At 38.6% G+C, this 21,743-nt stretch overlaps 1 protein-coding gene across 2 annotated transcripts in view; it reads right to left on the bottom strand.

Annotated features, from left to right (window-relative positions):
* The window catches only part of LOC107687692 (oxysterol-binding protein 2-like), a 52,354-nt gene that overhangs the window by 19,184 nt on the left and 11,427 nt on the right, over positions 1–21,743 (bottom strand). The gene's annotated exons all lie outside the window — the stretch shown is intronic.

A 21,743-nucleotide genomic window follows, 5' to 3' on the forward strand; every position in this document is an offset into this window, starting at 1 on the left:
ACACACAGACACACACACACACACACACACACACACATACTGTAGATGGTGTACAGCTTTAAGAGATAGTGACTTCTCACAAAATATTACCTGTTAAGAAACCTGGAAGTCTCAGATAAAATTGGGTTTCCTAATTAAGTCATACTGGAGAACACACTGGCAAGACTCATCTGTTAATAATATGTAGGGTGAGGACTGAAGAAGCAGAAACAACTATCATTTCAAGCAATTCAAGAATGTTTTACACCAGAAGAAATTAGAATTTTGACAAAAAAAAAAAAAAGTTTTGTCAATTGTCTTCTGTGGAAAAAATAAGTAGGCTATAAGTACTTTGTTCTTAAAACCCCCAAAATAAGTCAGCATTTGTGAACTTCTGGTTCCATTGTCCCCAATCAATGGGTTTTTGTTTAAATGCCTGAAGGTCTGTGGTTAACACAAGCTCAATTTTTATATTTTAAAGTATTCTATGACATAAAAGTTGGTGACACTGAAGTCATGCAGTGATGTAGTTTGTTTATTGCCTAACTTTAAATTGTTACGTCAGCCGATTGTATTCAGGCTTCAATTTTCTGCAATAATCAATAAAGCCAATTGAAAAATCCTATTGGCTTTTTTGCCAAGGGAACCAAAGCAATGCTAACATTGTTGGCCTACAAAATTACGCCATCCTCTCTACTGGAGGATGCACATAATTTTGTAAAAAAAAATTTGCATGCATGCAAGTTCCCAAAAAACATTTCAATTGGACTGAGATCTGGAAATAGACGTGGCTATTGAAAAACACCTCCATCTGTTTCTTCCAAGCTATTCCTTTGTGGACCAAAAACTTTAGCTTTTATGATACTGCATTCATTTCAATAGCTGTCAAGGGAAGTTGTGGCCTAATGGTTAGAGAGTCGGACTCGTAACCCAAAGGTTGTGAGTTCGAGTCTCAGGTCCGGCAGGAATTGTCGGTGGGGGGAGTGAATGTACAGCGCTCTCTGTCACCTTCAATACCACGACTGAGGTGCACTTGAGCAAGGCACCGAACCCCCAACTGCTCCCCGGGCGCCACAGCATAAATGGCTGCCCACTGCTCCGGGTGTGTGTTCACTGCTGTGTGTGTGCACTTAGGATGGGTTAAATGCAGAGCACTAATTCCTAGTATGGGTAACCATACTTGGCCACATGTCACTTCATTTTTTTTTTTTAATTTTTAAAAGAGCCAAAAAAGCTAACATAAAGTACCTTAGTGTGCCTTTACTGGTCACCAGCATCACTTGTGATGTCTAGGCTATAAGCATTTGCTAGTGGATAGGACGTGCTAAAAATAAATGATAAATCATTTGGATGTCGAAATGTGTTCACTTTGCACGGTTCCACAGCTGCCATCATTAAAGTCCATTGGCATGTGTGGACACGCTCACACACACAATGGCTCCCCTCCAATGACACAAGTGGCATAAATATAGAGCAAATGGAGAAAACACATCAGGGCAGAGCTGAGATCCCGAAGCTGAGTTGAGGCCATGACAGGATCCTGCAACATGGATGCAATGAGACAGCTACTCACAGACACATTTATTACACCTCAATGTATTTAGAAAACAATTTCTCAAAGAAAGGATGCTGTTGCTCATCTCTGACAAAAAAAAAGACCATTTGGAAAAAAGACAAGGACATGGCAACCTCATTCAGAGCAGCAGAGCGGGGCAAGGGTGAGATTGATTTGACTGTGTTTGTTCCTCCTCAGCAGAGAGCAGAGCAGCCGTCAGCAAACTGTTCAGAGACTGAACACATTAACCTTCTCATGACTCAACAACAACATAGGCAGATAGAAAGCACTGAGGAGAAGAAAGAGGGGTCACTTTAGGGCACTTCCTGTAGAAAGAAGTTTAGTTACATGCTAACTAAATGAGAGTCTTCTATGACTTAATACCAGATAATTATTATGCATTAAAAGGTCTCTCCTGCTTCTCGGTTCATTGTTGTGCTGGTGGATCAGCCACTGGCCTTGAGACCATTATTGACTGTTTTAATTTAAACAGCAACAGAATGACATCTTGAGGGTCTAAACGCCAACAATCAAATCGTCCATTTCTAGAGCTTCTTCTTTTCTCTCTTTCCATTAGCCACTAGCACACAGACACACACACACACACACACACACACTGGCTGACTCTGCACATACGTCACATATTTGTGAGCTGTGTGACTGCTGACAGAGGAATCTGTGGGTATGTTACTAACAGCATATTACCATACTAAGTACTTTCCATGCAGTACATAGGCCTATATTGTGCACAGTATGTAAATTTGATTGTGTGTGTGGAATATCTGGATCATGCATACATATACATACATATGCATATATATATATGTATATATATAATGCATATTCATAAATACATATGCACTGTAAATAAAATGTCCATTAATGTATGTTATTGTTGCATATTATTTCACATACTAATTATATGTAATATGCATTATATACCGCACAGTATATAGCACACTAGTGTTTCATTCCAAACAGAACATCTCTTTCCCTTCCTCTGTTGGGTTTAATCTTGAGCAAACCACACAGCTTTACATTAAGTGTAGTTTTCACCCTGTCACCTTTCAGCTTTAGAAGAGCTGCTGATGAAGGTCTGAGGGTAATGTGCAGCTGGTATAGGGTAAATCTGCTGTGTGCTGGAGATAACAGCTCATTTTCACAGCAGCTTCTCAGTCTAGGAACTGTCTGACAGAATGACCAGGTGGCTTGCTATTTTATAACACTTACAGGCCTTAACCTGCTGCAAGGCACCAGTCAGTGTAGAGGTCTGTTTCTAGATATATATCACAGTCATCAAACTGCGCACACAAATATCTACTTACAGAGCGACGTTACAGAGAAAGTAGTAGTAAATATTAAATGCAAACATATACAAATCTTTCTGCCACCATCTGTCTTATTTACAATCTAAAATGTAGCTTAACATCCAATTATAGAATAACTATTATATCAAATGGTATTTTGTATGTATGTTTGCACTTCATATTTTCTACAACCTTTTGACCATTACATTTTCCTGAGCTCAGCTGTACGCCTGAAATAGGAACATTAAACTAAGTATGATGTATGGTGAATATGTCAAGGAGCACAACCTACCAGCCTGCAATAATGTGGCAATAAATCTGACAAAGGAATTACTTCTAATAAAATTTACTTATTAATAAATGTATAAGCTGGTTTCATACTTCCAAATTTACTGTAGTAATGCAACTGCCAGCAATAGTTCACATTCACATAGGATTTAAAACAGTTTTCCAGTTTTACTCAAAAGATTTAAAAGAATTTCTAAGAACTCATGTAAGAAGGTGGGATAAACTCTGTCAGCTTTCACTTTGAGGTTGCAAACAGAATATGCCTAAAATTAGGAGAGTCTCCTAGCAAAGCTCATCGTGCAATCAGTGTTAATTTTGACAGCAAATTTTGATTTAGTTTTAGTCATAGTCTTTTGACTAAAATGCCATTTAGTTTTAGTCATATTTTAGTCACCTGAATTGTTTTTAGTTTTAGTCTAGGAATGCACAGCTGCTATGGATGCAATGTACTGATACACGTTCTCCCTGTTGTTTACATTCACTTAAGACGTAATCAACTGTGTTTACGTGAATACTCGTCAAAACTGACCATTTGACATCATTTTTTGTGTAATTCTTAATTCTCCGTTCATGCGACGCGAAAGAGTCCTCGCGCGCTGTGAGACATGCTCTCTGTGTGTGTATGCTTCCGTGTCTGTGCTCAGAAAACCAAACCGAAATTAGTTCTCTTTTGCGTCGTCAGATTTATCTATATGTCTGCTCTTCTCTTACTCCCACATATTGCCATTTTTGAACATTTTATGCGACGTGCAGCAAGTGTATTTTAGCTTATGTCCCGCCGGTTCGTATGTACGCATCTAACCTCCGACCCACGCAGCAGATTCGTTCTGAATGAATCTCTTCCCAAATCGTCCCTCTAACATTTTCGTCTCGTTTTTATTCGTTGATGAAGATGTCAATAGATTTACGTCATAGTTTTTGTCATTCAAAAATAATTTTAGTTCGTTATCGTCTCGTTGTCGTCAGTGAAAAAAATGTTGTTGACGAACATTATGACGAAAATTATTCGTCAACGAAATTAACACTGCTTGCAATAAATTTTTTCTTTGTTTGTCTACACAGTCAAGACTTCACAGTAAGTAATGTGAGAAAGACTATACTTCTATATAATATAGATTATAATTTCACTATAGAAAATGCTCGAATGTCACTCCAATATATAACAAATTCCATACAAAGTGCATGTCAAAGGAGAATTTCCTAATTGCCAAACCCTTTTAGAAAGCACATCAAGTGTGCATCATCTTGTATGATTATTTACAATTATTTATATAGGATCTATGGATGCAATCTCACCAGCTTTCATCTATTTGAGGGATAAAAGCTGCAGAAGGCAGAAAACATCAACACATGAACAGCCAGATCAGGTGGACGTGCTGCAGATGAAACATGATGATGCAGATATAGATTATGTAGCACTGCAATGAGCAGATGGCAGTGTTTAATCTTCTCCAGCCAGAGTCTATCAAACATATAAAACTAATGTATATCACCTCCACAACTTCAACAACTTAGAAATCTACAGATTATGCCTCCCTGCTGGAGATGAGCATAAAAATTACAACAAAAAATAGTGTTAAATGAATAAAAGAGTTATTAGGAGGTAACAGACAATGACTGAGACAATATAATGGCGTACAGTAGGTGCAATGTATAAAAATAAATAAATACGTATAATAAAAGTATAATACTATAAGCCAATAAGAAGCAATAAGTGCATTTTTGGTGTCAAAATTAATAATATATAAAGAAGCAAGTAAAAAAAAAAGTGGCGTAAAGATAACCTATAATGTGAATAATACTGTTGAACAGAATAAAAACAACAGCCATACAAGAACATTCAAAAACAAGGTTTTTGTAAAGTTGGTTGCTGTAATTGATTTACAGCAGTGAGGTTGAATTTTTATTGCCTGTGTGTAGAAGCTGCGCAATAGCCATTTTGGTCTGTGCCTGGGCACTTCTGTTTCTCAGATTGTAAAGGCAACAATTGGGATGCCTGGGGTCTTTAAGAATGATCCGGTTATCTTAAATCATCTGTCTAAATATATTTCATGTAGGGCTGCACGATAAATCGCATGCGATATTTAATGCGCATCTAATTTCATGGATGCTGGGTGCTGAGATGGACTACGTTGTCTTCACCACCCTCTGCAGTTCCAAGGCATTAAAATACAGAACAGTTTCTGTAGCAGGCAAGTGATGCAGTTGTTAGGAATACTCTCAATCATGCATCTGGAGAGTTTGTCAGAATCAGTGGTGACATGCCAATCTTTCCTCGCCTAACTGGACTCTTTCAGGGAGGCATACTGTAGTTCTAATGTAAGTATGTTTGTTTGATAGACTCTGTAGTGGTTGGAACAGATTGAACATGGCATTCTGCTCATTGCAGTGCTACCTAATCTACATAATTCTATTGTTTTGGATAAAAGCATCTGCTAAATGCATAAATGCGCATTTAAATGTACTGAGAAAAACAGGTGCTGGCGTGCCTTTTTCCTCGCTGCTGTTCTGCTAGCAAGACTCAACATCGCTCAAGTGGCATCAGATCCATTAAGGATAATGAGAGAGTGACACTAGACAGTCTCAGCCATATCCTGATTGACAAATCGGTAAACCTGATTAAGGACTCTGAATAATCACTGTCATTTCTACTTTCAGTCACCAAACAGTATTATTTACAGATCAGGTCCTGTTAGGACAGAAATCAAGGGTTAGGCCCAACTAATGTGCTTAATATAAAAGTACTTTTGAAATAAAAACTATAAGGTTTCACACCAAGCTCTGTTAGAAGGTTCTGTAGATGCTCAGTTTTTACATCTGAGAGCAGCAGCACATATGGTGAGAAGAAAAGTGGTGCTGCTTTTCTCTGGAATGGAGATTTTTGAGAGCTTCTTAATATATCACTCAGAATGAATGAGAATAGAGGTGATGTACTGATTTCAAAGCGTGGTGATTAATCGATGTAATACTTTATATAAGGACTGGCACCACTGCTGGGGATTAACAGTACTTACTGCTGGAAACAATATTTTCCCAACAAGAACGAGCAGTCGTATAATGACAAGACAACAATTAACTAAATCACAGGCAAATATAACACATAAGATATTTTTGTTACAGTATAGCTGAAATGACTCTCTTTTAAAGCAACTTTTGAAAATGTTTCTAAGGCTTAAAATTGTCTGCCAATAGTAAGTGCAAAAGATGTTTTGATTATTTTCCTGAGATGCATGAATGCATTTATTTCATCCTAGCTAAACACAATTGCATAACTGATTTGTCAACATACTGCACACCACCATAATTAACATCTTTCACTTTCATATCCAACTTACAACAGACAGAGAAAAATGAGTATGTATTTATAGCTTAAAAAGCTGACAAGTGGTGTTTTCTAAAAACATATGAAGGTTATTGACTAAATAAACAGGCTGCTGTATAACTGCATTATTGATTTTTGTGTGGAGGACATACAGGAGACAAGTGCTTCATTTTCAGTTCGAAATCAGAGCAAAGATTATCACTCTGACAACTGTCAACGAGAAACAGATCACACATTCCCAGAGCCGTATGTACAGTCACAGATTACAATCTGCATGCTTGCTTTGCACATATCAGTACAATAGTCACAGATGGACACAGAGCTTGTCTCAATCATGTTAGAAATGGGGTATCACCACACATGAACTTAATTTTGCAATAATGTCTTAAGTGGGTTAACAATGTTTGCATATACTCTCATGTAGGCCATTGTATGAGTGGAGGAAATGTATCCTTCATTTCAATGTCACTCTGACCCACAAGTCTCTCTCACACATAAAATGTAGAGCACAGCAGCTCTGTTAATGATGCAATAACTTAAAGACCATAAATGACCAGAGTGAGAGAGAGAGAAAGGTAAAATACTATTTTAAAAAGCGAATGTTAAAATCAGGAAATATGGTCCAGACACTCCTTTTTGTCAAAAATTCATAAACTTCCTCATTGAAAAAACTGCTGAACTGTCCATTTAAAGTGAAGTTTCACTAAAGTTCAATAATAATAATTCTGTCATCATTCTGTATGATTGTCTTTTGCAGAAGACATTTTGAAGAACATTTTAACCAAACAACACTGATTTTCATTTCACTGATTTTTGTGTGAACTATCCCTTTAAAGCTGAAGTGCTTGATTTTTCAATTTTAAAACATTTTTCATACTTTTAAGTTATTTGTAGGTAGATTTCCCCGTGTCACCAATAACCAGATTGACCTACAGTATATGAGACCACATAATTTTGTTATTAGCCCATGGGTTCATCTACATCTCATACCACATTCTGTTGAAGGTCACACAGCTGCTGCATGAGGAGCTCAGGAATTCTTTCATTGATCTCACTGCTGCAACTAAAGGGTCATGACACTCCATGCCCTGTAACGTAAGACCATGTCATGCTAATCTATAATATATCACATACTAAGTAGTACACCTTGTGCAGTATACAATTTATGGACTGCAACAATAATTTGAAACAGATCTCAAATTATACACTGCTCACACTATAGCTATTATAGCTATTATACACTATAGCTCACACTGGTAAAAAACACGGGGCAAATGGATATCTGAGAGAGCCACACAAAAATAAAACAATTACAGTTATTGGTTCTTTATTATATGCTCTATAAATACGTCAACAAACTGCTGAATTAGGCATGTAACAGTATTACATATAATGAAGAAGCACAAACTCTCACATCCTTGTTAGTTGTAGGCTGTACTACTGTTTAAAAGTTAATACTACCGAGCAAGGGTGCATTCAACTGATCAAAAGTTACAGTAAAGACATTTATAATGCTACAAAAGATTCAGATTTCAAATAAATGCAGTTCTTTTGAACTTTCTGTTTGTCGATGCATCTCGGGTATTGAAAAATGTATTACAGTTTTCTCAAAAATATTGAGTAGCACAACTGTTTTCAACATTGATAATAAGAAGAAATGTGTCTTGAACACCAAATCAGCATATTAGAATGATTTCTGAAGGATCACATGACACTGTAGAGATTAATGGCTGCTGAAAATTCAGCTTTGCCATCACAGGAATACTGTAAATTACATTTTAAAATAGAACTAAAATTAAAATAGAAACAAAATATTTTAAATTGAAATAATATTGTTTTTCGGTAGTTTTGACCAAATAAATGCAGCTTTGGTGAGAATAAGAGTTAAATTTTTTTTGGTATGTAGCAACTTTTGTTTCTGAAGCACACAACAGTTTCAAAATTCATGTCTGATGTATGACAGCATGTCTTTTTTTTTTTGGTCAATTCTAGCAATGTTAATCACAAACCTTATTTTATTCGCAAATCTAAAATCTCTATTATTACAAACTCCCAAAGACAACTAGCCGGGTTGGCCTACAAATTGACGTCATGACTAAATAGCTGTCCTGTACTAAAGAAGAGCTTATTCGCAAGTCGCAATACTGACAGTAACGTTTCAATCTACGCACAACTACAATTCAGAGAGCGATTCAGAGAAAGTCAAGCTCCACAGCTATGTCAAGAACATCATGGGCATTACAGTGTGCTTGGACACATCGATCAACCTCTGGACACCATAATGAGGCTGGGAGAGGAAGTGCTGACCACACACACTTCCTTGCAAGAAGCCCAGGAGATCAAAAATCACAGACATTGATCAAAGCAGAACACAGCCAGAGTTTTATCGGTCATATCCTACCTCTGAGGCAGGTGAGGTTCAGGAGATGACAGAACGAAGAGGAGCGAGTCGGGGCCCGTACGAGAGCGACAGGAGCAGGAGCATGCGATAAAGAAGAGGAAGTGTCATCTCTTCCTCCTCTTCCTCCGGCGGGAGCGCACTGACCCTGGCTGAAGCGGCTCAGGCAGCCCGAGCTGCAGAAGGAGCGCACCGTTCCCGGCCCCCAGCATGCTCCACTCTTCATTCCACCACGCTACAGGCCTGCCGCTCCTCTTTCCCTCCTCTCCGCTCCACACGCGCTCGCATACACTTACACAACCAACCGCTGCACAGGAAGTATGCCGGACTACTATATCAGCTGGCTGAGTGCAGGGGGAAGCGGCCACACTGTGTCTTCTCATCCGGCATCACACACACACGTGCGCATGCACACGCGCTCGCCATCATGCTGCAAAGGAGCAAACCCTTCTCTCTAGAGCCAGCGCAATTATAGACCTTAACGGCCTTGATTTCACATCCTCGCAATCCCGCCTCACCTTCAGAACGTGTACGCACACACTCCGATAGTGCAGCATATTGGCATTCCTCTCCTCGTGCACAGCTTAATGCAGTGTAGAGTAGGACAGAGCGAGGGGAGGGAGGGAGGGAGGGATACAGTAGTCTGCAGTACACTGCTGTCTTGACTGTATAGACCGCTGAACACACCTTCTGTCCTTGCTTTCACATACACACACACACACACACACACACACACACACACACTTGTGAATTGTGTGGACATTACATAGGCGTAAACACACACACACACACACACACACACACACACACCTCTTGCAATGGCTATCCTGAGTTTAGTGATGAGAATAACATGTTTCTTCAATTACAGGAACTTTTATGCCCCAAGGGTTGATTTTTAGTAAAACTGAACAAATTTCAGCTTTTTCTTTTCTTCTTTTTGTAACATAAAGGTCATGTTAGACTAGCTCTAGGAAACCTAGTTTCATTTTGCTACTTTGTAAATGAATTTTAGTAACATACTGTAACACAGTCAATTTTGAAACACTATAAGAATATGAATTATTAAATTCGTAAAACTGTAATAATATAAACGAAGACTGAAATAATCCTATACTATACTATTTTAATGTTGATAGTGTAAAAAATATTAGAAATTTGTACACAAATTATGACTAACCCTCAGTTAGATGTCATTTTCACTGCATTAGACAGTTCTATTTCCAATAAATGCTGTTCTTTTGAACTTTTTGATCATTATTCTAATAGTGCCTAGTACATATATAGAACGTATAGAACAGGGGTCCTTAAATAGGGAACCTGGTTTCAACTGGACCGCAAGACATAATGACAATGGTAATACTATTTTACTATTTCTTAGAGCTTAGAGTGAGCAGTGCATTAACAATATTACTTTTGATACTTTTGCTAAAACACTGCAGAAAATACAATTATTTTTAGCTGTCAAACATATATGGCTCCAGCCATTCAATTAAACCAGGTATGTGACAAGACGATTTTTCATCTAGATTTATCATTATTCATCAGCATGAATAGAGCATTTCATAATAAACAATGTTATAGTTTTTTTATTTTTTATTATTACTATTATAAAGTATTCATAGATGTCAAGAAAAGATAAAAGCTTTGAAATTACTAGTTAATGTTTTATGCTCATGATGAGAACGTTTTGGTTATGTACAGTGTTTGTTAGTTTTGACTTATTTTAAGCCAAATATATAAATAGTCCAGACTTCAAGAGGAAAACCCAAAACCCCCATACAGTATTTTTTCTTAGTCACATGGCCTTGTGCCATACATGGGTATCTAAATGTAAAAATAATAGCCTCATAAAACATCTGATCTTGCCTTTTAATATCCATACCCAATTAAGCTCAACTGACTATTTTGTTTTTTCTCAGACACCACTGCTTTGCCTCTCTGGGCCCAATATCCTTATCTTTGATTACCATTTTGACACTTTAGATTTTTTTTTTTTAAAACAAAGTAGTCCTAATGCCCAGATGGAAATGTATAGCTATTTCAAAAAAGTATTTTCTGGACCTCCGCTGGGAAGAAAATTCTGAATTCAGAAACACACACACACCCTGTCCAGAAAATGATCGCTGAGAAGACGACACTCTGTTCAGTCCCAGCAGTGCTCTGTGTCCGCTGCAATGCTCTGAATGTTTAAAGCAGGGCAAGGTCACTGATGTGTTGTAACAACCACAACCCCCCACACACACACACACACACACACACACACACACACACACACACACACACACACACACACACAGAAACACCAGAAGAATCGCCTGCCCCTGTGCAATACACCATTACATTATTGCTGCACCGCAAGGTCACCTTCAGTAATGTGTGTGTGTGTGTGTGTGAACACACGTGGAATCTATCAAGCTCAATTCAATTAATCTACACTGACAAGTACAAAACAACAAGGATGCCAGAGCACACGCTAGATACATACTAACACACACACACACAATAACCCTGGCAATTATAATCTGAAAACTTCTGACATGTGAAAGTGTTTGCGCCCGCTCTTTTTTTAGTCATTTTTATCCCCAAATCAAACGATAGTTTTTAATTCCATGCTGAAAAAGAGGAGACTTATTCACCTTCCCCCTACGCAGCCGTTTCAGACCAGCACTTACCAGCACCGAGTTCCTGTGCTGAAGACTAACAGCGACAGTGACTCAGTCTGATAATTGGCAACAGAAATAAAGAGTGTACCAGATGAAGAGAATGAAGGGCAGACGGCACACCAGAAAAAGGCCTGTCGCAATTAATACATGATCTTCTGAGCGCAATCGTTTCGCACATCTTTAGATTCCATCATTAGATGCTTCCATCTAAATAAGCAAATTTGCCAAACTCAAAGACCAACACACAAACATTTTCTTCTCAGCAAGTGTTGCATTTCAAGCTATGGCTAATATAACATTTGAAAATAAATATTCATGTATTTGTTTTGGTTTATATCCCCAACCTATACAACTAGGCGTGAATGACCAAAAAAAAACGGGCCTGAACGGGCTTTAAACTGAAGCCCGAACCCGGCCCGTACCCGAGATCGTCAGACCCGACCCGAGCGGCACAGTTAAATTTAGAGCCCGAAATCTTTTTTATTGTTTTTTTCCACAACGAATAACCAATTAAAAAAAAAAAATTCTGTATTTCACGATTGCATGCAACGGTCAGTAAACAAATACATGTAAAGAAACAGAATCATTAAGGCTCGGCCAGTTCACAAGGCAAAAGAAAAAACACTTACCAGTTATGAAAGTTTATGAACATCAGGTGCAGCGGTCACATAAATTCTGTCGAGGTTTTGAATGGTTGTATACGACAAGATGATAATTCTTCCACCGTGCAAATTATGGTCATTTTCTTCAATTAAGGCTCGTTAGCATTCGGCCTGCTTTAAATCAGACACAGAGATGCAGTGCGGTAAGTTCGCATTTATTTGAATTAATTAATTATATCATATTTATTTGAATTAGCGAGAGAGAAGAGAGAGAAGAGAGAGAGAGAGAGACGGAGAGAGAGAGGGATGAAAGCCTGCGTGTGAACCTGCGTCTGCGCGTCTCTCTCTACAAGCAATGAGGCTTAGTTACTTCAAAAACAGCGATTTTACCCCCTCATTGCAGAGAAATATAACGTTGCGAGTCAGTAGCCTGTCGAAGCTATTTTACTAATAAGTTTCCGTGTTGTGTGTGCGCTGCGTGAACTCTGATATCTGTGTGCAATAATGTGTGTGTCCATGTGTCTATGAAAGCAGCGTCGCCTACTGCATATAGTTTTAGTTTAGCTACAAACCCAAGCCCGACCCGACCCGAATCCGAAGCTATCTGATCTGAAAGATATAAGAGGAGAGTCTATATTTAAAACCCAGCAGAAGGAAAAATCCACTGGAGGACAGGACATGCTGAAACATGAACTCTCAAATAGTACCACAGTGTTAAACGATTAAAGAAGTGCGGAGTTAATTTAGGCCTGAAAACTGACTGAAAATGAACAAATAAATGTTTCTGCCACTACCATTTTATGATAATTTCAAGAGACTATCAACACTGCATAAAAAGCACAGTGTAAAGCGCAGACCTGTGGGTAGAAGTGTGTGTGTGTGTCTTTATCTGCCAGATACACTTTCTCTCAGAGGTAGGATCTGAAAAGTCTAAAAGTGGAAAGTCAAAATCACAGGAACATAATCACAGGTTTAATAACACATTCTGAAGGAGTGTTTATAGGACCCATATTTAGCTAGAGGATAAGACTTCACAACCCTATACTCTTCAAATCAAGAACAGGATTGTGAGCAGAGATGTGAAATTACATCTTAAAGACCTTCTGACCTAAAAGCTTATGCATAAATACTTTATTTTTTAAAATATATATATCACAGATTTTGCTTTTTATTAAAAAGTTAAATTAAGTTTCTAAAAAATAAAATACATTTAAAATAAAATACATTTTCACCAGGCTTAAGTGCATGCTTTATCATGTAAGCCTGAGACACAAGTCCATCAGTGAGTCAGAGAGCCAATCAGATGCAAGCTTAAAATATGCTGATTGGTCCCTGCTTACAGAAGAATGATATACACACACAGACATTATGATTTCTCAATTACAGCCTGACACAACATCTCAGACTTAATCCACAAACGCCCCCATGCAATTATAGCAGCCTGTCGATAAACACACAAACGATGAATCATACAGACACAATCACACACACAGACCTCTTAAATCCTTGTGAATGTCATAGGAGTCAATATTCCTAGAGCAAATAAACCAGGCATTAATCAGCAAGCCCATATAAGAGATACACAAGGCATCAGGAGTGTTTATACACAGATTGCCTGCTACCAGAACACATCAGTGGTGAGAAAACATGTCTTAGATCACACCAGCACTAGAACCCATTCCTCTTTAGGTGACGGAGTCGTCTCTCCTCTCAGTTCCTCTTACCCTTTAGTCCTGGAGACCCTGGCAGTAATCCAGCCCTTAGGTGGCGGAGCGCCACTGACCTCGCTGGTACACGCAGATCCAGAATACATTAGAATGCATTACTGGCACAAAAACACTCGGATGCCTCTGATCTGCTGGATTATGATGATGATAGTTAAACCAAATGACTGGAAAACAGTGTCTAAATATGAGGAGACTGAGTGATGTTTAGGAGTTACAGCAGTCCAGAGACGATAATCAGAAGCAGATGACATCTTATCTAAAAGAGCCACGAGACAGCAATCCAATTACTGAAGCCCATATCAGACGTGACTGATTATTTACAACCACCTCAAGTACAAATAAACATGTTGCTCACACATACAGCTGAGGTATTGCTGCTTTTAGTCCATGTCTGTTCGGAGGCTATTTATTTGCTAGTGAACTCCTGACAAAATATACTTCCCTTTCATGGGAACTTCGAACTGCGTCCTCTAGGAGTCGCTATGAGAAACCTAGAGGACGCAGTGTCTCGTTCCCTACTCAGGGAACCATGGTTACATAAGTAACCTGAGACGTTCCCTTTCATGGGAACTTCGAACTGCGTCCTCTAGATTTCTCATAGCGACCCCTAGAGGACGCAGTGTCTCGTTCCCTACTCAGGGAATCATGGTTACATAAGTAACCTGATACGTTTTAAGCTATTTAAAAATGAAAATCATTTACTCACCTTCAAGTTGTTCCAAATCTGTATGATTTACTTTCTTTCATTGAACATAAAAGGTTGTGCGTCATATTCCATGCCTTCTCAAGTCACATGATAGATTTATGTGAGGAAAAGTCTGAAACTGAAGTTGTTATTCAACGCCATATTCAGTATCTGAAATGGACTACAAAAGCTGTATTAAGCCAGTTTTGTTATTGTTTACTAAAACTATTAAAAATCACTTTCTGTAACTGAAATAAAGCTGAAATAAAATATTAAATATTAGATTAAAAAATGAAACTTAAAAAATATCAGTGAAAAATCTGAAATGTTGCCTTAGCAACAAACTATAAAAATAGGTCTTAAGTTCTGCGAGGTTTAAACATCACCAGTTGAAGTTCTAAAATTACTGAAACTAAAAAGACTGAAATAAAAATAAATTAAAGCTAAACAGAAATATAAAAAAATAAATAAATGACAAAACACATCACCAAATGACTACAACTTTTAAAACTTGATAATTAAAATGACAACTGAAATTATTTAAATAAATGTTAATTCAAAACATTAATAAATGCTATAAAAGTATATAAATAACACAAATTAACACCACTTGACATCCATAAAAAATGGCAAAAGCCACTTAATCTCACGTGTTTTCTGATCAAATGTCATTAACAGTAAAGCAGTGAGGACATGAGGTTGAGTAAATAATGACAGTAGGTCACTTTTAAATGAATTATTCCTTTACATATTCACATATAATGAAGCATTTGTAATATAAATGCATAAAAAATTTATTTATTCACGACAAATTTTGAATGGTAGTCATTAGAGAAACATGTTTTTTGGGTCCAGATGGTGCAGTTACAGCATCTATCAACAGGGGCTAACAGGCCATGCTAACCAGCTAACTAGACCATTTGGGTTTAACAGCAGACATGAACCGCCAGAGAAATGTGTGAAGCAGCATCTTCACGAAGAGAGACATGCTGTAAACAAAACCACCAGGGCAAAAAGAGATTTCATTCATTTAGAAATGCTGCTGGTTTTGATCAGACGTCTGTCTGCAGCGTGAGACAGAACCACAGGAGCGCACGTCTGAGCATGGCTGGATCCTGCTGTAATCAAGAGTGGATACAGCCCAAGACGGCCCACCGCAGAGACACAATTTCATATCGCAGTCCTTTCCTTCTGCAAACATTTAATATGCCATATGCTCTGTTCCTCTCTCTCTTCTTCCACCGATTCCACCCGCCACATACGTCCACATCCAAACACAGTGTTTACATAAGGAAAGGGTGAGATTTCACTGTTCACACTTGTTTATTGGGCACAACAGATCGTTTTTTGGATTACATGAGGCCAGCAGGCATGGGCGATCGCTGGATTGAGTGTTTTTCTGTTTGGGTTGAGATCAGTCCTGTGGGGGGAGGTGGCTAGACACCGGAGCCATTCCTGTGGGCTGTGATGTTACAGATTTGTCCATCTGCCTGCCTGAGTTTCCTACACATACAGACTCTTTCCCCGCAGCTTCATCTCCCTCTCGGTCTCTCACTTTCCCCCTCTGCGCCTGCTATATTTCAAACCAGGGAGCATTCAAGAGAGAAAGTGCTTCTATACATAGAGCTACATAGTTGGTTTATGTGTGCGCGACTGTAAATGTGAGAGAAACAGCGTGGGCAGGGATTTCTGGGAAATTCTTGATGTCTAGACTGGACTGTTCTAGATGTAGGAGGACTCTGGTGCTTTCAGGGTAGTCTGAAAAGGGCAAAGGCTGCAACACAAAGAGATGAAAGATCACAGAGGACATCTGTGCCAACTGCTCAACCATGTGGCGAGAGCAGAGGAAAAATGACTCCAAACAAGCAATAACTAAATAGCAAGGGAGTGGAACAGATCAAAAAGCTCTGCAGTGAAACAATGTCACGGATCTTACGGTAAAACATGCATGGATGAGAAAGATACAGATATGAGAGACATCAGGGAACATAAGAGAAGGCATCATGGCAGAGTTTCCTAAAGTTTACAAATTAAAAGAACTGCTTTGTATTTTAATATATATTAAAACATAATTTATTTTTGGGATAGCAAAGCTCAACTTTCAGCCGTGATTACTCCAGTTTTCATGTCACACGATCCTTCAGAAAATCATTCTTATATGTCCAAGAAACATTTCTTTGAATGGTTGTTTTGCTTAACGAAAAGTCATGTAAACATCTAGTCAGTTGTTTCGCAAATTCAACACTGATAAGATGGAAATCATGTTATTCTGCCCCATATGTTTCTTCTCACACAGACCAATCAAAACAGCATCTGTCTGTCAGTAGATAACCGTGCCGTTTTTCACAGTATTTTATAAGGATTCTGAGATGAAGTGGAGTGGGTGATCATGCTGAATATTGCTGCCCCGTCTCTCCTATACTCTCATAATATTTCATGGAATGACCTTTACTGTTTTTAATGACTAGTAAGGGCAGAATTCAGAGTGTAAAAAAAACTTAAACAGCTTACTGTATTAGCCACTTAGCCATTTCTTTAGCAAATTTGAAGACGAATTTTGGGAGGCAGAGATGAAAGCAGTTTTTTAGCGTTATTTATATACCACTATAATATTTATTAATATATTGAATAAGATTTTATTTCATATTTTGCTGGCTTGGGATGGGCGTCATCACGCGTCTCAACTAATGAGAGCATTTGGGGTTGGCCTAAAGACTGCAGCAGCGCTCACATGAACGCTCCCGATAAAATTATTTAGGTTAAGAATCAACATTCACAACTTCATAGGTGGGAAATAGGAAGTTTCCGATAGCACGTGAAGACAGCAGAGAAGCGCTCTCGCTCAGCACAGTGGAGTGCATAGTTTTGTTAACTTTGAGGTTTATTATTTTGAGTCGTTTGGGATGGGGTAACGCACGGCCCTCTCTCACAATATATTGCTTTACAGATCTATGACTTTTGCCGCTCAGAAATGTTCACGCAATCATGCTGCACGTATCAGAAGTTCCGTTAGCGCTCACACTCACTGATCTATATATAACTGAACCGTGCTCTGGCCCACCACTTCCAACCGAGCCAGGGACGGCTAAACAAACACGGAGCGATCACACTAGTCAAACGAACCGGGCTTTGGGGTCAAACGCACTCAGGCACGGTTCAAAACCCCTAGTGCAAGTACACCATTATTCTCTCGCATCCCGAACACACGAGTCTATACCCGCCCGCACCCACACTCGCCCATCAAGTGTTCCCATCCCGCGCCGCACTCGGTTGCGTTGGGTCCCGCGATAGTGCAGGTCTCTACTCGGAAGGTGCCTGTTATAATGTTATGATCGAGGCTCTGGACTCTGAGCATAACTTGTTTTTCTATAACAAACTATAAAATATTTTCCATAAAACGTTAATGTTTTTATATTTAAATATTTAATTTGATTACATTAATGTTATAAGTTGAGATTTACAAGAAATATTTTAACTGCTACTATGTAAAAATGCGATAGTGCTGGTCTCTAAGGTGCCTGTTATAATGTTATGATCGAGGCTCTGGACTCTGAGCATAACTTGTTTTTCTATAACAAACTATAAAATATTTTCCATAAAACGTTAATGTTTTTATATTTAAATATTTAATTTGATTACATTAATGTTATAAGTTGAGATTTACAAGAAATATTTTAACTGCTACAATGTAAAAGGAATACTGTCTGTAAAAAAGCACCTTATTTGTTTAAAGTGTTTGCAAGCCAAATGTTATTGCACTTTTGTTCATATAGCAGTACTTTTAAATGAAAAAAGTGCACAACACTACTTTTGAATGCATCATTGAATTTTGTGCATAACAATGCGATTAAAAATTGTAATCATTGCCCAGCACTAATATATATATATATATATATATAATTCTTTTTTTTTCTTGTTTTAATTTATTTTTATTTCAGTTTTAGCAAGTTTAATACTTCATCTTTGAGATCTACAAACATTGCCTTGGTAACTGAAATAAAAGACATTTTTAAGTTGAAGTTTTTCATCTAATATTTATATTTTATTTTATTACAGCAACATTTCAATGAATAAAAACATTTTTTTGTTTTAGCTAACAATAATAGTTTTAGTTAATAACAACACTGGATAAACGACACAGGGAATAAAGCAACAGTTTTGACTGACACAAAGAGACTTGTACAAGACGCACTTGACAGACTTGCCACCTCAATATCACAAGACACCATTCACAAAAGCCATAGATAGGGAGAGAATGCAGAAAAAAGAAGATAAGAGGAGGAATTAGACAGACGAGGAGAGACAGAGTGACAAAAGGCAAAAGAAAGAAAGGCAGGAAGTCCACAAAACCTCCAGGAAGTCCTCTGGCCAGAGGAGAACTGGCCCCCCGACTGAGCCTGGTTTCTCCCAAGGTTTTTTTCTCCATTCTGTCACCGATGGAGTTTTGGTTCCTTGCCTCGGTCTCCTCTGGCTTGTTTTTTTGGGGACACTTAATTTCCAGCAATATCGTCGACTTGATTGCACAGATACTATTTGAACTGAACTGAGCTGGATGATGACATCACTGAATCAATGATGAACTGACTTTAACTGAAAATTAACTGTTTACTGTTGTCCTTTTGCATTGACACACTATTTTCCTATTTAATATTGTAAAGTTGCTTTGACACAATCTGTATTGTTAAAAGCACTATATAAATAAAGTTGACTTGACAAGACAAGAGAAAGCGTGGTAATCCCATCTGAGACTGTAGTCTGGGAGTGAATTACTGGACGGCTGGACAGATAAACAGCACAAGGATTCACGCCTTACATTGTAAAATCACCAAAGCATGTCTCCCCTTCCTTTTCCCTTCTTTCTTCTCCTTTCCAGCTAGTTTTATAATCAATTACGACTGTTGTAGAAACCAGGCTGAGTGTGTATCCAAGCATACAGAGTCTCTCAACTGTACAGTGAGTCTCCCTGTGGGCTAACGCACACATACAGAGTCACAAACGAAACAAAAGGCAAAGACTAATAAACAACCACAATGCAGATCAAATCATGTACTTGAAAAAATGGAGATTAGAACCCGCATGCATGTTTCCAGTCTCTCTCTCTCATGAACACACACACAAACCACATCACACTGTAATGCCCAACAGACAAACATTAAAAAAGGAAGGAACGATGGATAGCAGGAGGAGAGATGGATGGAGGTATGAGGAAGAGAGAGATGCACCATCTGTCAGTGTGTAGTAAATCAGGTCAGGCTGGAGTGTGTGAGATTATAAAACACACACAGAGACATGGCACAGCGGTGAGACGTACAACACACACCACACAAATAACACACACATACACCCACCCACCGTTTACAAATACACAAGAGAAACTTCTTACGTTAACCACTCAAAGTCTACTGAACCACAGCAGAAAAATTATTCACATATCTTAGAAGATATTTAATTAAATATATAATACACATATATCCAACGCACAGTGGGTATGACAATCTATCTAGGCAAAACCAACTCGCCTGGACACACGCTATGATATTACTTACACACAGGAGAGAGCCCTCCTCCTCTCTGCTGGCATAGAGATTCACTCCTCAGTTAAGAATCCAGCCAGAGCCGAATGAAAGAACGGGAGCGTGCGAGAGAGCGAGCGAGCTTGTCTATGAGTTCACACTCATAAAAAAAGAAGAGGTCAATTGTGTCGGTTCTCTGCTCTGGTCTATACTCAGAGAAAATGAATGAGATTACAGAGAAAGAAGAGAGGTAAAATAACTAGGAGGGGGAGAGAGCAGCCAATAAGATAGGTGGAAAAATAAGAGCAAGGAGAGAGAGAAAGAGAGAGAATACCAGGGAAACCGTCACCAATTAATCACTGACGCTTTGCTCAAAGAATAGACTTCAGCACCATGGACAAAGGAATGGAGAGCGATAATGAGAATGCAGAGTGAAATATGAAGGGCTAAACGAGAATGTGTTGTCCACATGTCAGGCGTGTTGCGGTGGGTGTGAAACGATGACAGGGACACGAGGCGCTCCTTTCTTGCCTTGTGATGTGCCCGCTGAGGAATGCTGGTTAATGAGTGTACATACCAGAACTGATCGTTCAGCTCCACTCTCCCTGAGCGTGACAGACAGGAAGCTGAAAAACCACATGCATGTCTGCATACCTTCATTAGACTCTAAACAAGCCCAATATCACGCTGTTAAACAGCTCATACTGGAAACAGAAGGAGAGCACAAGGAAGAAACAAAAACAGAGGGTGACTAAAAACAGAAGTGAATAAAAGGCCAATAAGCAGTTTGTCACAACACTAATGTGAGAACTAACTAATGTAACCAGTTTACCCTAACAAATCCAAACAAAGTGTGCCCAAAAGTATTAGCGAAAATAACCCCTAGAACTTCATTTTCTCACATTTTCTGACCATGCAAAACTCACCACAATGCCAGGGTTTTGCTATGTGGTGTACCGAGTGGTTTTGAATCTTGTCTACTGACATTTGTTATGACATCCACTTTGAATACAATACTTGTGAAAACTTTTTTTTAAAGGGATAGTTCACCCAAAAATGAAAATTCTGTCATTAATTACTCATGTCGTTCCAAACCTGTAAGACCTTCGTTCATCTTCGTAACACAAATTAAGATATTTTTGATGAAATCCGAGAGCTTTCTGACCCTCCATAGACAGCAACGGAACTACCACATTCAAGGCCCAGAAAGGTAGTAAGAACATTGTTAAAATAGTCCATGTGACATCAGTGGTTCATTCCTCTGCTTGTAAACTGGCCGCAGTGGTTCTATGTCAGAATGCCGGCTCCTGCGTCAGCAGCACCACACGCATGCATCGTGGTATTCTCGTAAACGAGTGTCAAAGACTAACACAGAAGGGAAGAAATTGTTGAATAAAGTCGTTATTTTTGTTTTCTTTGAGCACAAAAAGTATTCTCGTAGCTTCATAAAATTACGGTTGAACCACTGATGGCACTATTTTAAAGATGTCCTTACTACCTTTCTGTGCCTTGAATGTGATAGTTGTGTTGCTGTCTATGCAGGGTCAGAAAACTCGGATTTCATCAAAAATATCTTAATTTGTGTTCCGAAGATGAGTGAAGGTCTTACGGTACATTCACACGGGGCGTCGGTGTCAATGCCTCTTGTTTACTTTGAATGGAGTGACACCAAGCGTTGCCGAACTGAATTGTGGGTCCGTTGTG

This window comes from Sinocyclocheilus anshuiensis, unplaced genomic scaffold, assembly GCF_001515605.1.
Source record: "Sinocyclocheilus anshuiensis isolate Anshui unplaced genomic scaffold, SAMN03320099.WGS_v1.1 scaffold281, whole genome shotgun sequence".
NCBI lineage: Eukaryota > Metazoa > Chordata > Actinopteri > Cypriniformes > Cyprinidae > Sinocyclocheilus > Sinocyclocheilus anshuiensis.